This window comes from Oncorhynchus mykiss, chromosome 25 (genome assembly GCF_013265735.2).
Source record: "Oncorhynchus mykiss isolate Arlee chromosome 25, USDA_OmykA_1.1, whole genome shotgun sequence".
Lineage (NCBI taxonomy): Eukaryota > Metazoa > Chordata > Actinopteri > Salmoniformes > Salmonidae > Oncorhynchus > Oncorhynchus mykiss.
In genome coordinates this window covers 42,482,590-42,500,816 of record NC_048589.1, presented here as the reverse complement: position 1 = coordinate 42,500,816, position 18,227 = coordinate 42,482,590, and the positions used below count along the sequence as shown (strand labels likewise).

The following is an 18,227-nucleotide window of genomic DNA, read 5'->3' as shown; positions in this document are numbered from 1 at the left end:
ATTCAGCACCACAGACAGTACCGTAAACTAAAACATTCCATTCCGCACCACAGACATTACCGTAAACTAAAACAAAGGACTGACGGCTAAATTGAGCACAACGGCCTCTGAACAGCGCTGCTCGGGCCTCACAGCTCCAGTGGTGTTGGGTTAAGCTCCCAGATAGACTGTCTGCCATGTTGCCTAGCCCCCTTTCCAATGACACTTACAACTGTAAACCTATAAACGAATATAGAAAGAAAACACAAGGTTCAGAACGTAAAGACAGTGGACACGACCACGTCTATATCTAAACATTATGCAATGACACAAGATTACTACAAAGGAACATATTTTACAAAACAAATTCAATGTTATTAGGTAGTTATAACTTAGACCAAAATAGAAAGTGTTAAAATATGAATGTGCAATAACCTGTCTTGTTGCTATGGCCTCAATAACCTGTCTTGTTGCTATGGCCTCAATAACCTGTCTTGTTGCTATGGCCTCAATAACCTGTCTTGTTGCTATGGCCTCAATAACCTGTCTTGTTGCTATGGCCTCAATAACCTGTCTTGTTGCTATGGCCTCAATAACCTGTCTTGTTGCTATGGCCTCAATAACCTGTCTTGTTGCTATGGCCTCAATAACCTGTCTTGTTGCTATGGCCTCAATAACCTGTCTTGTTGCTATGGCCTCAATAACCTGTCTTGTTGCTATGGCCTCAATAACCTGTCTTGTTGCTATGGCCTCAATAACCTGTCTTGTTGCTATGGCCTCAATAACCTGTCTTGTTGCTATGGCCTCAATAACCTGTCTTGTTGCTATGGCCTCAATAACCTGTCTTGTTGCTATGGCCTTAATAACCTGTCTTGTTGCTATGGCCTCAATACAGTTGTCTGAAACCTCTACCTGTCTTGTTGCTATGTCCTCAATACAGTTGTCTGAAACCTCTACCTGTCTTGTTGCTATGGCCTCAATACAGTTGTCTGAAACCTCTACCTGTCTTGTTGCTATGGCCTCAATACAGTTGTCTGAAACCTCTACCTGTCTTGTTGCTATGGCCTCAATAAGTTGTCTGAAACCTCTACCTGTCTTGTTGCTATGGCCTCAATAAGTTGTCTGAAACCTCTACCTGTCTTGTTGCTATGGCCTCAATAAGTTGTGTGAAACCTCTACCTGTCTTGTTGCTATGGCCTCAATACAGTTGTCTGAAACCTCTACCTGTCTTGTTGCTATGGCCTCAATACAGTTGTCTGAAACCTCTACCTGTCTTGTTGCTATGGCCTCAATACAGTTGTCTGAAACCTCTACCTGTCTTGTAATATCATATCATTGACTTTTTCTTTAGTTCCTCAGTTATGTGGAGCTCTAAAGACGGCCTCTGCATCCCTACATAGATAGACCTCCCTCTCTCCCTCCATCCCTACATAGACAGCCCTCCCTCTCTCCCTCCATCCCTACATAGACAGCCCTCCCGCTTTCCCTCTCTCCCTCTCTCCCTCCATCCCTACATAGACAGCCCTCCCGCTCCCCCTCCATCCCTACATAGACAGGCCTCCCCTCCCTCCATCCCTACATAGACAGGCCTCCCTCTCTCCCTCCATCCCTACATAGATAGACCTCCCTCTCTCCCTCCATCCCTACATAGACAGGCCTCCCTCTCTCCCTCCATCCCTACATAGACAGGCCTCCCTCTTTCCCTCCATCCCTACATAGACAGGCCTCCCTCTCTCCCTTTATCCCTACATAGACAGGCCTCCCTCTCTCCCTCCATCCCTACATATACAGGCCTTCCTCTCTCCCTATCTCCCTCCCTACATAGATAGACCTCCCTCTCTCCCTCCATCCCTACATAGACTGGCCTCCCCTCCCTCTCTCCCTACATAGATAGACCTCCCTCTCTCCCTCCATCCCTACAAAGATAGATCTCCCTCTCTCTCTCCCTCCATCCCTACATAGACAGGCCTCCCCTCCCTCTCTCCCTCTATCACTACATAGACAGGCCTCCCTCTCTCCTTCTATCCATACATAGATAGACCTCCCTCTCTCTATCCCTATATAGACAGGCCTCCCTCTCTCCCTACATAGAGAGGCCTCCCTCTCTCCCTCTATCCCTACATAGATAGACCTCCCTCTATCCCTACATAGATAGACCTCCCTCTATCCCTACATAGACAGGCCTCCCTCTCTCCCTCTATCCCTACATAGACAGGCCTCCCTCTCTCCCTCCATCCCTACATAGACAGGCCTTCCTCTCTCCCTATCTCCCTCCCTACATAGATAGACCTCCCTCTCTCCCTCCATCCCTACATAGACAGGCCTCCCTCTCTCCCTATCTCCCTCCCTACATAGATAGACATCCCTCTCTCCCTCTATCCCTACATAGACAGGCCTTCCTCTCTCCCTCCATCCCTACATAGACTGGCCTCCCCTCCCTCTCTCCCTACATAGATAGACCTCCTTCTCTCCCTCCATCCCTACATAGACAGGTCTCCCTCTCTCCCTACATAGACAGGCCTCCCTCTCTCCCTACATCCCTACATAGATAGACCTCCCTCTCTCCCTCTATCCCTACATAGACAGGCCTCCCTCTCTCCCTACATAGACAGGCCTCTCTCTCTCCCTCTATCCCTACATAGACAGGCCTCCCTCTCTCCCTCCATCCCTACATAGACAGGCCTCCCTCTCTCCCTATCTCCCTCCCTACATAGATAGACCTCCCTCTCTCCCTCTATCCCTACATAGACAGGCCTTCCTCTCTCCCTACATAGACAGGCCTCCCTCTCTCCCTCCATTCCTACATAGATAGACCTCCCCTCCCTCCATCCCTACATAGACAGGCCTTCCTCTCTCCCTCCATCCCTACATAGACAGCCCTCCCTCTCTCCCTCCATCCCTACATAGACTGGCCTCCCCTCCCTCTCTCCCTACATAGATAGACCTCCTTCTCTCCCTCCATCCCTACAAAGATAGATCTCCCTCTCTCCCTCCATCCCTACATAGACAGGCCTCCCCTCCCTCTCTCCCTCTATCACCACATAGACAGGCCTCCCTCTCTCCGTCTATCCCTACATAGACAGGCCTCCCTCTCTCCCTACATAGACAGGCCTCCCTCTCTCCCTACATAGACAGGCCTCCCTCTCTCCCTACATAGACAGGCCTCCCTCTCTCCCTACATAGACAGGCCTCCCTCTCTCCCTACATAGACAGGCCTCCCTCTCTCCCTACATAGATAGGCCTCCCTCTCTCCCTACATAGACAGGCCTCCCTCTCTCCCTACATAGACAGGCCTCCCTCTCTCCTTCTATCCATACATAGATAGACCTCCCTCTCTCTATCCCTATATAGACAGGCCTCCCTCTCTCCCTCTATCCCTACATAGATAGACCTCCCTCTATCCCTACATAGATAGACCTCCCTCTATCCCTACATAGACAGGCCTCCCTCTCTCCCTACATAGACAGGCCTCTCTCTCTCCCTCTATCCCTGCATAGACAGGCCTCCCTCTCTCCCTCTATCCCTACATAGACAGGCCTCCCACTCTACCTACATAGACAGGCCTCCCTCTCTCCCTCTCTCCCTACATAGATAGACCTCCCTCTCTCCCCCCTTGATCCCTCACACAGCTGATGAAGCGGCCGAGTCAGCAGTGAACGCGCTCTGAGACACATGACATGATGTAGCCTGTGCTTCGCTCGGCGCACTGAGAGAAACCGAGACGGGCGCCTACGGATCTTTTTCCCCTTTCCCTATTTTGGACAGCCGGTTTGCAGAGGCTAGTTTAAGATGGCAATTTGAGAGGCCCGTAAACACGGACTCAGCAGGCGACATGGACAGCCTCAGCTGTTGCCGAATCAATCATTCAGAAGGACTTTTTTTCTTCTCATCTCACAGACACAGACAGTTCTGATTCACTGTTATTTACCTAAGGGGGGAATCCCTAGCCTAGTCTTACAGGCCGGGCCATACTTCCCTACCTACCTACCATTAGGAAAATAAACCAGGCCACGTTTACACATTGAATTATAATCTGTTCTATTTAAATCGTATATATATATATGGCAACACTGTCGCTAAAGCCTACTACCCTCATCATCAGAATCGACACCAGGCTTCCATCCATAATACAGTGGCATCAAAGTGGTCCAAACTATAAAGTGATGTAATAACGGTAGTTTAACCAATCACCAATAGGGCTGACATAGCTATGTGGTTGGCCAGTCCATGCTTGTCAATCACCAATAGGGCTGACACAGCTATGTGGTTGGCCAGACCATGCTTGTCAGTCACCAATAGGGCTGACACAGCTATGTGATTGGCCAGTCCATGCTTGTCAGTCACCAATAGGGCTGACACAGCTATGTGGTTGGCCAGTCCATGCTTGTCAGTCACCAATAGGGCTGACACAGCTATGTGGTTGGCCAGTCCATGCTTGTCAGTCACCAATAGGGCTGACACAGCTATGTGGTTGGCCAGACCATGCTTGTCAGTCACCAATAGGGCTGACACAGCTATGTGATTGGCCAGTCCATGCTTGTCAGTCACCAATAGGGCTGACACAGCTATGTGGTTGGCCAGACCATGCTTGTCAGTCACCAATAGGGCTGACACAGCTATGTGATTGGCCAGTCCATGCTTGTCAGTCACCAATAGGGCTGACACAGCTATGTGGTTGGCCAGTCCATGCTTGTCAGTCACCAATAGGGCTGACACAGCTATGTGGTTGGCCAGTCCATGCTTGTCAGTCACCAATAGGGCTGACACAGCTATGTGGTTGGCCAGTCCATGCTTGTCAGTCACCAATAGGGCTGACACAGCTATGTGGTTGGCCAGTCCATGCTTGTCAGTCACCAATAGGGCTGACACAGCTATGTGATTGGCCAGTCCATGCTTGTCAGTCACCAATAGGGCTGACACAGCTATGTGATTGGCCAGTCCATGCTTGTCAGTCACCAATAGGGCTGACACAGCTATGTGATTGGCCAGTCCATGCTTGTCAGTCACCAATAGGGCTGACACAGCTATGTGGTTGGCCAGTCCATGCTTGTCAGTCACCAATAGGGCTGACACAGCTATGTGGTTGGCCAGTCCATGCTTGTCAGTCACCAATAGGGCTGACACAGCTATGTGATTGGCCAGTCCATGCTTGTCAGTCACCAATAGGGCTGACACAGCTATGTGGTTGGCCAGTCCATGCTTGTCAGTCACCAATAGGGCTGACACAGCTATGTGGTTGGCCAGTCCATGCTTGTCAGTCACCAATAGGGCTGACACAGCTATGTGGTTGGCCAGACCATGCTTGTCAGTCACCAATAGGGCTGACACAGCTATGTGGTTGGCCAGTCCATGCTTGTCAGTCACCAATAGGGCTGACACAGCTATGTGGTTGGCCAGTCCATGCTTGTCAGGCACCAATAGGGCTGACACAGCTATGTGGTTGGCCAGACCATGCTTGTCAGTCACCAATAGGGCTGACACAGCTATGTGGTTGGCCAGTCCATGCTTGTCAGTCACCAATAGGGCTGACACAGCTATGTGGTTGGCCAGACCATGCTTGTCAGTCACCAATAGGACTGACACAGCTATGTGGTTGGCCAGTCCATGCTTGTCAGTCACCAATAGGGCTGACACAGCTATGTGGTTGGCCAGACCATGCTTGTCAGTCACCAATAGGGCTGACACAGCTATGTGGTTGGCCAGTCCATGCTTGTCAGTCACCAATAGGGCTGACACAGCTATGTGGTTGGCCAGTCCATGCTTGTCAGTCACCAATAGGGCTGACACAGCTATGTGGTTGGCCAGACCATGCTTGTCAGTCACCAATAGGGCTGACACAGCTATGTGGTTGGCCAGTCCATGCTTGTCAGTCACCAATAGGGCTGACACAGCTATGTGGTTGGCCAGTCCATGCTTGTCAGGCACCAATAGGGCTGACACAGCTATGTGGTTGGCCAGACCATGCTTGTCAGTCACCAATAGGGCTGACACAGCTATGTGGTTGGCCAGTCCATGCTTGTCAGTCACCAATAGGGCTGACACAGCTATGTGGTTGGCCAGACCATGCTTGTCAGTCACCAATAGGGCTGACATAGCTATGTGGTTGGCCAGTCCATGCTTGTCAGTCACCAATAGGGCTGACACAGCTATGTGGTTGGCCAGACCATGCTTGTCAGTCACCAATAGGGCTGACACAGCTATGTGGTTGGCCAGTCCATGCTTGTCAGTCACCAATAGGGCTGACACAGCTATGTGGTTGGCCAGACCATGCTTGTCAGTCACCAATAGGGCTGACACAGCTATGTGGTTGGCCAGTCCATGCTTGTCAGTCACCAAAAGGGCTGACAAAGCTATGTGGTTGGCCAGTCCATGCTTGTCAGTCACCAATAGGGCTGACACAGCTATGTGGTTGGCCAGACCATGCTTGTCAGTCACCAATAGGGCTGACACAGCTATGTGGTTGGCCAGTCCATGCTTGTCAGTCACCAATAGGGCTGACACAGCTATGTGGTTGGCCAGACCATGCTTGTCAGTCACCAATAGGGCTGACACAGCTATGTGGTTGGCCAGTCCATGCTTGTCAGTCACCAATAGGGCTGACACAGCTATGTGGTTGGCCAGTCCATGCTTGTCAGTCACCAATAGGGCTGACACAGCTATGTGGTTGGCCAGTCCATGCTTGTCAGTCACCAATAGGGCTGACACAGCTATGTGATTGGCCAGCCCATGCTTGTCAATCACCAATAGGGCTGACACAGCTATGTGGTTGGCCAGTCCATGCTTGTCAGTCACCAATAGGGCTGACACAGCTATGTGGTTGGCCAGTCCATGCTTGTCAGTCACCAATAGGGCTGACACAGCTATGTGGTTGGCCAGTCCATGCTTGTCAATCACCAATAGGGCTGACACAGCTATGTGGTTGGCCAGACCATGCTTGTCAATCACCAATAGGGCTGACACAGCTATGTGGTTGGCCAGACCATGCTTGTCAATCACCAATATGGCTGACACAGCTATGTGATTGGCCAGCCCATGCTTGTCAGTCACCAATAGGGCTGACACAGCTATGTAATTGGCCAGCCCATGCTTGTCAATCACCAATAGGGCTGACACAGCTATGTGGTTGGCCAGACCATGCTTGTCAATCACCAATAGGGCTGACACAGCTATGTGATTGGCCAGCCCATGCTTGTCAATCACCAATAGGGCCAGAGGCTATATCCAATGTGTAGCCCTGTATTTCTCTACATAACGCAGCTGTGATTTGACTGTCATGGGGTGTGGACCCTACAGAGAGATTGATTGCGTTGTATCTGTAGGCGCAAACGGAGCAGCACCCCGGAGAGGTGACACACTCGCTCTAATCAGCTTCCCCCTCTAGCGTGGCACGGCACACCGCATCAAACACACAGTCCTCATCCTCAACTCTACTGATGCACATGGACTGCCTGACTCATAAGGCATTGCCTAGGCGATGTTTGCTGTGACGCTGTGAAGAACCCCTCCTCCATACGAAGAGCTAGTCTGGTGGAACCTTATACTGCCACTGCATGGCTTTACGAAACATCATTGGCCCTTGTTATAGGCTTGGGGATATTCATTATGATCATAGGCACATACATACATTTAAATTATTACCGCCTCGGCTATCCGGATCTAGCAGTCTGTCTGCATCGCTTCTCAGAAACACTGTAGCATATAATCTATAGGTAAAAAATAGGTAAAAAAACGAACGTAAAATGCCATCTTAAAGGACTCGTACGCCTTCCACATTGCATAGCTAGTTGTCCTATACTCAATGTTACACATCCCCTTTCGTGTCCAAGGTCCCCCCTCCTTGAGAGTTGCACAGTGTTATTGTGCGGCCCTATAGTTTCAACGTCCATGCAGGCTATTGCATGCATATCATTGAGTTATAGCTACTAACGAGACCCTGGCGAATGCATTTCATTACAGCCCACCTGTACTTGTATCCTGAAGTGTTTTGGTCGACACTGCGTAATGCCTCTTTTCCTATCGACCCCTTTTTGTTTGACTCCGAGGTATCTATTTGGTCAGCTGTAAAGGTTTATATTGTTTGTATCAGCACCTCCTCCTCCTCAGTCAAACGTGCTGTAGCCTCCTAGCCTCCTGCCGTTGAAAGAATGCCCCAGAGGCGATATCGGTTTCCTCACGCACACTCAAACTGGTCCCCAAGCCCGTTCTGCTTCCGACCGATCGATCAAACCGGAGAAGTGATGGCTCGCTCTTCTTTTCCTCCCGTCCTTTTGCCGTTAGCCCGTTCCGCCAGGCAGATAGATAGACCAACCGCCAAGCTGTCAGCGGCGAAGAAGACGGTATTCTGAGGTCTGAACCGATGGAAGGGGACCTTAGAATCCAAATCCATGCAAACCCAAACGGCTCTTCTCTTCTCCCGCAAGCCGACAGCAGTGCTCGCCGCCTCTCCTGCCCATCTCCTCTGCGTTAGCGCAGAAAATGTATTCTGATGGTCTCGGTATAGATGCGGCTCCTTTTGCTGTCCAGTCCGTTGGTCAACTTTAATATATATATATATATATATATATATATATATATATATGTATATATATATATATATGGCACACCAGTCTTGCGAAATAACCGACCAAGGCTATATCCAACGTTACGATCTCAAATAAATCAAACACAAATATTCCATTTGATGATACATTGACATCATTTTGGTACGCGGACGGACAGAAGCTCCAGATTGTCAATTTGTTTTAGATTGTCTATTTGTTTTACATTTTAAATCCAGATGAAATTCCTTTAGAAAGATGATATTCTGTATTCAAATAGAACATCTTAAATGAGCAATGCCTTGCGCCCCTGCATGCCTCTTTTATCGTCCCCCCCCCCTCCCCCTTCGCCAAAAGTCACACAGACACACAAACACACGCGCGCATCTACGTCACCATCAGCTGGGGGACTTGGGTAGATAGAGAGAGAGAGAGCTGCAACACAAACCATGAATATTCTGTTTTATTGCAATGGTGCAGACGGGGCCGGGGAGGAGAAAGATTCCATAGGGACTGAGATTAGCTGGGACGCTAATCCGTCATCCGAATCCGATGGATTCCATTTCAAACTGTAATGGAGCCTTCTATGGCTGCTGCTGAAGTCGGTTACATCGTTGCTTCATGCCAATTACATGGATCATTCTGGAATGTTTCAAAATGAGCTATGGTTAGGCCACCCTAGTGTTAGTGGGATAACATTATTTAGATGGACTGTACTGTACTGTACTATATAGTTTAAGGGCTATGTCGTATTGCCTTCGGTTTATATGGATATACTGGGATGGCTTCTGGGAAAATAATTAGGTGAATATTTATCTAAGTCATTCATTCATTTATTAATGAATTTGTTTATTCATTCATGTATTTCTTCATTCATTAATTAATTAATTAATTCGTTTATTCATTCATTAATTTATTAATTTATTCATTCATTTGTTCATTTATTCATTCATTCATTAATTTATTCATTCCCAATGCTGCCGTTTGCCATTTTAAGGGAACCTAAACCAAAATGGATCTCCACAAGTAAAAGATATCTGGGAATCAAGGGGTTATGTTCTACACATTCAGAGATATCTGGGAATCAGGGGTTATGTTCTACACATTCAGAGATATCTGGGAATCAGGGGTTATGTTCTACACATTCAGAGATATCTGGGAATCAGGGGTTATGTTCTACACATTCAGAGATATTTGGGAATCAGGGGTTATGTTCTACACATTCAGAGATATCTGGGAATCAGGGGGTTATGTTCTACACATTCAGAGATATCTGGGAATCAGGGGTTATGTTCTACACATTCAGAGATATCTGGGAATCAGGGGTTATGTTCTACACATTCAGAGATATCTGGGAATCAGGGGGTTATGTTCTACACATTCAGAGATATCTGGGAATCAGGGGGTTATGTTCTACACATTCAGAGATATCTGGGAATCAGGGGTAAGGTTCCTACACATTCAGAGATATCTGGGAATCGGGGGTTATGTTCTACACATTCAGAGATATCTGGGAATCGGGGGTTATGTTCTACACATGCAGAGATATCTGGGAATCGGGGGTTATGTTCTACACATGCAGAGATATCTGGGAATCGGGGGTTATGTTCTACACATTCAGAGATATCTGGGAATCGGGGGTTATGTTCCTACACATTCAGAGATATCTGGGAATCGGGGGTTATGTTCTACACATGCAGAGATATCTGGGAATCGGGGGTTATGTTCCTACACATGCAGAGATATCTGGGAATCGAGGGTTATGTTCTACACATGCAGAGATATCTGGGAATCGGGGGATATGTTCCTACACATTCAGAGATATCTGGGAATCGGGGGTTATGTTCTACACATGCAGAGATATCTGGGAATCGGGGGTTATGTTCCTACACATTAAGAGATATCTGGGAATCGGGCGTTATGTTCCTACACATTCAGAGATATCTGGGAATCGGGGGTTATGTTCTACACATGCAGAGATATCTGGGAATCGGGGGTTATGTTCCTACACATGCAGAGATATCTGGGAATCGAGGGTTATGTTCTACACATGCAGAGATATCTGGGAATCGGGGGATATGTTCCTACACATTCAGAGATATCTGGGAATCGGGGGTTATGTTCTACACATGCAGAGATATCTGGGAATCGGGGGTTATGTTCCTACACATTAAGAGATATCTGGGAATCGGGCGTTATGTTCTACACATGCAGAGATATCTGGGAATCAGGGGGTTATGTTCTACACATTCAGAGATATCTGGGAATCGGGGGTTATGTTCCTACACACGCAGAGATATCTGGGAATCGGGGGTTATGTTCTACACATTCAGAGATATCTGGGAATCGGGGGTTATGTTCTACACATGCAGAGATATCTGGGAATCAGGGGTTATGTTCTACACATTCAGAGATATCTGGGAATCAGGGGTTATGTTCTACACATTCAGAGATATCTGGGAATCAGGGGTTATGTTCTACACATGCAGAGATATCTGGGACTCAGGGGGTTATGTTCTACACATGCAGAGATATCTGGGAATCAGGGGGTTATGTTCTACACATTCAGAGATATCTGGGAATCAGGGGTTATGTTCTACACATGCAGAGATATCTGGGAATCAGGGGGTTATGTTCTACACATGCAGAGATATCTGGGAATCAGGGGGTTATGTTCTACACATTCAGAGATATCTGGGAATCAGGGGGTTATGTTCTACACATTCAGAGATATTTGGGAATCAGGGGGTTATGTTCTACACATTCAGAGATATTTGGGAATCAGGGGGTTATGTTCTACACATTCAGAGATATCTGGGAATCAGGGGTTATGTTCCTACACATTCAGAGATATCTGGGAATCAGGGGTTATGTTCTACACATGCAGAGATATCTGGGAATCGGGCGTTATGTTCTACACATGCAGAGATATCTGGGAATCGGGGGTTATGTTCTACACATGCAGAGATATCTGGGAATCAGGGGTTATGTTCTACACATTCAGAGATATTTGGGAATCAGGGGGTTATGTTCTACACATTCAGAGATATCTGGGAATCAGGGGTTATGTTCCTACACATTCAGAGATATCTGGGAATCAGGGGTTATGTTCTACACATGCAGAGATATCTGGGAATCAGGGGTTATGTTCTACACATGCAGAGATATCTGGGAATCAGGGGTTATGTTCTACACATTCAGAGATATCTGGGAATCAGGGGTTATGTTCTACACATGCAGAGATATCTGGGAATCAGGGGGTTATGTTCTACACATGCAGAGATATCTGGGAATCAGGGGGTTATGTTCTACACATTCAGAGATATCTGGGAATCAGGGGGTTATGTTCTACACATTCAGAGATATCTGGGAATCAGGGGTTATGTTCTACACATGCAGAGATATCTGGGAATCAGGGGTTATGTTCTACACATTCAGAGATATCTGGGAATCAGGGGTTATGTTCCTACACATTCAGAGATATCTGGGAATCAGGGGTTATGTTCCTACACATTCAGAGATATCTGGGAATCAGGGGGTTATGTTCTACACATTCAGAGATATCTGGGAATCAGGGGGTTATGTTCTACACATTCAGAGATATCTGGGAATCAGGGGTTATGTTCTACACATGCAGAGATATCTGGGAATCGGGGGTTATGTTCTACACATTCAGCGATATCTGGGAATCGGGGGTTATGTTCCTACACATTCAGAGATATCTGGGAATCGGGGGTTATGTTCCTACACATTCAGAGATATCTGGGAATCGGGGGTTATGTTCTACACATGCAGAGATATCTGGGAATCGGGGGTTATGTTCCTACACATGCAGAGATATCTGGGAATCGAGGGTTATGTTCTACACATGCAGAGATATCTGGGAATCGGGGGTTATGTTCTACACATTCAGAGATATCTGGGAATCGGGGGTTATGTTCCTACACACGCAGAGATATCTGGGAATCGAGGGTTGTTCTACACATGCAGAGATATCTGGGAATCGGGGGTTATGTTCTACACATTCAGAGATATCTGGGAATCGGGGGTTATGTTCTACACATTCAGAGATATCTGGGAATCGGGGGTTTTGTTCTACACATTCAGAGATATCTGGGAATCTGGGGTTATGTTCCTACACATTCAGAGATATTTTTTTTTATTTTTATTTTTTATTTCACCTTTATTTAACCAGGTAGGCTAGTTGAGAACAAGTTCTCATTTGCAACTGCGACCTGGCCAAGATAAGGCATAGCAGTGTGAACAGACAACACAGAGTTACACATGGAGTAAACAATTAACAAGTCAATAACACAGTAGAAAAAAGGGGAGTCTATATACATTGTGTGCAAAAGGCATGAGAAGGTAGGCGAATAATTACAATTATGCAGATTAACACTGGAGTGATAAATGATCAGATGGTTATGTACAGGTAGAGATATTGGTGTGCAAAAGAGCAGAAAGGTAAATAAATAAAAACAGTATGGGGATGAGGTAGGTGAAAATGGGTGGGCTATTTACCGATAGACTATGTACAGCTGCAGCGATCGGTTAGCTGCTCAGATAGCAGATGTTTGAAGTTGGTGAGGGAGATAAAAGTCTCCAACTTCACCGATTTTTGCAATTCGTTCCAGTCACAGGCAGCAGAGAACTGGAACGAAAGGCGGCCAAATGAGGTGTTGGCTTTAGGGATGATCAGTGAGATACACCTGCTGGAGCGCGTGCTACGGATGGGTGTTGCCATCGTAACCAGTGAACTGAGATAAGGTGGAGCTTTACCTAGCATGGACTTGTAGATGACCTGGAGCCAGTGGGTCTGGCGACGAATATGTAGCGAGGGCCAGCCGACTAGAGCATACAAGTCGCAGTGGTGGGTGGTATAAGGTGCTTTAGTGACAAAACGGATGGCACTGTGATAAACTGCATCCAGTTTTCTGAGTAGAGTGTTGGAAGCAATTTTGTAGATGACATCGCCAAAGTCGAGGATCGGTAGGATAGTCAGTTTTACTAGGGTAAGTTTGGCGGCGTGAGTGAAGGAGGCTTTGTTGCGGAATAGAAAGCCGACTCTGGGAATCGGGGGTTATGTTCCTACACATTCAGAGATATCTGGGAATCAGGGGTTATGTTCTACACATTCAGAGATATCTGGGAATCGGGGGTTATGTTCTACACACGCAGAGATATCTGGGAATCGGGGGTTATGTCCCTACACGTGCAGAGATATCTGGGAATCGGGCGTTATGTTCTACACATGCAGAGATACAGTATCTGGCTAAATTAGATATAATTTAACTGAGATGGATGTTCTCTCCCAGTAGTTTACTGTGGTGTGTATATGCGTGTGCGTGCGCCAGCGCGCGCACGCGTGTGTGTGTGTGTGTGTGTGTGTGTGTGTGAAGTGGAACATGATTGCCAGAGCAGAGACACCGCTAGGGAACAAGTACTTATTGATTTGACATAAAACATAATTATAAAACATAATTATATGTTCGATGATTCCTTTTGGGACAAAACAGAGAGGAATAAAATGAAACAAAAGTAATATAGAGATTGATCATATGGGAATGTTGAAGAAGTAATCTGTGTTTTAGATTACTATTTATACTGTGAGAAGATACATTGAGGTAATATACATAAATACACAATTACATAACTTTATTACGTGATTAACAGTTCGCATGCTAAACAAAGCAAACAAATCACAGTGACAGAATCAGAATGGGAAGTTCAGCACTATGACAATGGACAGCGACCAGTGAAGTTCAGCACCATGACAGGGGACAGCGACCAGGGAAGTTCAGCACCATGACAGTAGACAGCGACCAGGGAAGTTCAGCACCATGACAGGGGACAGCGACCAGGGAAGTTCAGCACTATGACAATGGACAGCGACCAGTGAAGTTCAGCACCATGACAGGGGACAGCGACCAGGGAAGTTCAGCACTATGACAATGGACAGCGACCAGTGAAGTTCAGCACCATGACAGGGGACAGCGACCAGGGAAGTTCAGCACTATGACAATGGACAGCGACCAGTGAAGTTCAGCACCATGACAGGGGACAGCGACCAGGGAAGTTCAGCACCATGACAGTAGACAGCGACCAGGGAAGTTCAGCGCCATGACAGGGGACAGCGACCAGGGAAGTTCAGCACCATGCCAGGGGACAACGACCAGGGAAGTTCAGCACCATGGAGTGTTCAGAACCATGACAGTGGACAGCGACCATGGAAGTTCAGCACCACGACAGTGGACAGCGACCATGGAAGTTCAGCACCACGACAGTGGACAGCGACCAGGGAAGTTCAGCACCATGACAGTGGACAGCGACCATGGAAGTTTAGCACTATGACAGTGGACAGCGACCATCTCAGGTAAGGGAAAGGGGGATACCTAGTCAGTTGTACAACTGAATGCATTCAACTGAAGTGTGTCTTCCGAATTGAATCCAACCCCTCTGAATCAGAGAGGGGGGCGGGTGCCGCCATACTCGACATGCACGTCTTCTGTACCCGGGGAACAGTGGGTTAACTACCTTGCTCAGGGGCAGAACGACAGATTTTTACCTTATCAGCTCAGGGATTTAATCCAGCAACCTTTCAGTTAATGGGCCAACACTCTAACCACAGGTGCAGCTTTTCCCAGGAAGAGCACCTGAAGATAGCATTCTCTGATCTTCAAAGATGGCGCCGAAGAACATGGCTGACGGTTTACATTCTTCCAACCAATTGTGCATTTTGTGTAACTTATTTTTTTACTTATTTTGTACATAATGTTGCTGCTACCGTCTCTTATGACCGAAAATAACTTCTGGACATCAGAAAAGCGATTACTCACCGTGGACTGGAAGAAACATTTTCCTTTAACGAGTCCGACGAGAAGGATATCCTGCTTTCACTGGAACAGGCCCAGATCAACGCCTATCACTGGGACAGGCCCAGATCCACGCCTTTCACTGGAACAGGCCCAGATCCACGCCTTTCACTGGAACAGGCCCAGATCCACGCCTTTCACTGGAACAGGCCCAGATCCACACCTTTTACGTGAAGAAAAGACGCCGGAAAAGTGGACACAGATCGGGGATCCTTCTGAGAAGCCAGAAGCGAGTGAGTAAACTCCCAATGCCTTCCATTCTCCTTGATAACGTGCAATCGTTAGAAAATGAAATTGATGACTTACTATTAAGAGTATCCTACCAACGGGACATTATTAAAAACTGTAACATCTTATGTTTCACCGAGACGTGGCTGAACGAAGAAACTGACAATATAGAGCTGGCTGGATTTTCCATGCACTGGCTGAATTTTCCATGCAGAACAGAGGTGCTACCTCTGGTAAGACGAGGGGTGTGTGTGTGTGTCTTTTTGTCAATAGCAGCTGGTGTGCGATGTCTGATATTAAAGAAGTCTTTCGGTATTGCTTGCCTGAGGTAGAGTACCTTAAGATAAACTGACGACCACACATGCATAGCCGTCTATTTACCGCCACAGACTGATGCTGGCACTAAGACCGCTCTCAACCAACTCTATAAGGCCATAAGCAAACAAGAAAATGCTCAACCAGAGGAGGCTCTCCTAGTGGCCAGGGACTTTAATGCAGGGAAACTAAAATTCATTTTACCTCATTTCTACCAGCATGTCACATGTGCAACCAGAAGAAAAGAAAACTCTAGACCACCTTTACTCCACACACAGAGATGCATACAAAGCTCTCCCCCTCCCTCCATTTGGAAAATCTGACCACTATCCTCCTGATTCCTGCTTACAAGCAAGAACTAAAGCAGGAAGTACCAGTGACTCGCTCAATACGGAAGTGGTTAAATGACGTGGATGCTACACTACAGGACTGTTTTGCTAGCACAGACAGGAATATGTTCCGGGATTCATCCAATAGCAATGAGAAATACACCACCTCAGTCATCGGCCTCATCAATAAGTGCATCGACGACGTCTTCCCCACAGTGACTGTACATACATGTCCCAACCAGAAGCCATGGATTACAGGCAACATCCGCATCAAGCTAAAGGGTAGAGCTGCCACTTTCAAGGAGCGGGAGACTAATCCGGACGCTTATAAGAAATCCCTCTATGCCCTCAGATGAACCATCAAACAAGCAAAGCATCAAAACAGGATTAAGATTGAATCCTACTACTCTGACGCTCGTTGCATGTGGCAGGGCTTGAAAACTATTACGGACTACAAAGGGAAACCCAGACGCGAGCTGCCCAGTGACCCGAGCCTACCAGACGAGCTAAATGCATTTTATGCTTGCTTTAAGGTAAGCAACAATGAAGCATGCACGAGAGCACCAGATGTTCTGGATGACTGTGTGATAATGCTCTCTGTAGCCGATGTGAACAAAACCTTTAACCAGGTCAGCATTCACAAAGCCGCTGGGTCAGACGGATTACCAGGACATGTACTCAAAGCATGTGCAGACCAACTGTGAAGTGTCTTCACTGACATTTTCAACCTCTCCCTGACCGAGTCTGTGATACCTACATGTTTCAAGAGGACCGTCATAGTGCCTGCGCCCAAAGAAGCGAAGGTGACCTGCCTAAATGATTACCGCCCCGTGGCACTCACGTCAGCAGCCATGAAGTGATTTGAAAGGCTGGTCATGACTCACATCTACAGCATCCTCCCGGACACCCTAGACCCACTCCAATTCACATACCGCCCCAACAGATCCACAGATGACGCAATCTCAATCGCACTCCACACTGCTCTTTCTCACCTGGACAAAAGGAACACCTATGTGAGAATGCTGTTCATTACCTGCAGCTCAGCGTTCAACACCATAGTGCCCACGAAGCTCATCACTAAGCTCAGGACTCTGGGACTAAACATCTCCCTCTGCAACTGGATCCTGGACTTCCTGACGGGCCGCCCCCAGGTGGTAAGAGTAGGCAACAACACATCTGCCACGTTGATCCTTAACACTGGGGCCCCTCAGGGGTGCGTGCTTAGTCCCCTCCTGTATTCCCTGTTCACCCACAACTGCATGGCCAAACACGACTCCAACACCATCATTAAGTTTGCTGACGACACAACAGTGGTAGGCCTGATCACCGACAACGATGAGACAGCCTATAGGGAGGAGGTCAGAGTGTGTTGCCAGGACAACAACCTCTCCCTCAATGTGAGCAAGACAAAGGAGCTGATCATGGACTACAGGAAAAGGCGGACCGAACAGGCCCCCATTAATATCGACGGGGCTGTAGTGGAGCGGGTCGAGAGTTTCAAGTTCCTTGGTGTCCACATCACCAACGAACTATCATGGTCCAAACATACCAAGACAGTCGTGAAGAGGGCACGACAAAACCTTTTCCCCCTCAAGAGACTGAAATGATTTGACATGGGTCCCCAGATCCTCAAAAGGTTCTACAGCTACACCATCGAGAGCATCCTGACCAGTTGCATCACCGCCTGGTATGGCAACCACTCGGCATCTGACCGTAAGGCGCTACAGAGGGTAGTGCGAACGCCTCAGTACATCACTGGGGCCAAGCTTCCTACCATCCAGCACCATTCGGTGTCAGAGGAAGGCCCATAAAATTGTCAGAGACTCCAGTCACCCAAGTTATAGACTGTTTCCTCTGCTACCGCAAGGCAAGCGGTACCAGTGCGCCAAAGTCTAGGACCAAAAGGCTCCTCAACAGCTTCTACCCCCAAGCCATAAGACTGCTGAAGAATTCATAAAAATCTCCAC

At 47.6% G+C, this 18,227-nt stretch overlaps 1 protein-coding gene across 4 annotated transcripts in view; it reads right to left on the bottom strand.

Moving 5' to 3' along the window:
* LOC110506000 (sodium/calcium exchanger 3) overlaps positions 1-8,844 on the bottom strand; it is a 141,152-nt gene extending 132,308 nt beyond the window's left edge. For 3 of the 4 annotated variants that reach the window (XM_036962328.1, XM_036962330.1, XM_036962331.1), the window contains exon 1: positions 7,941-8,844. The gene's annotated coding sequence lies outside the window, so the exon portion shown is untranslated. The remainder of the gene's footprint in view (positions 1-7,940) is intronic. The other variant, XM_036962329.1, reaches the window with a different exon arrangement.
* Positions 8,845-18,227: the final 9,383 nt, after the last annotated feature.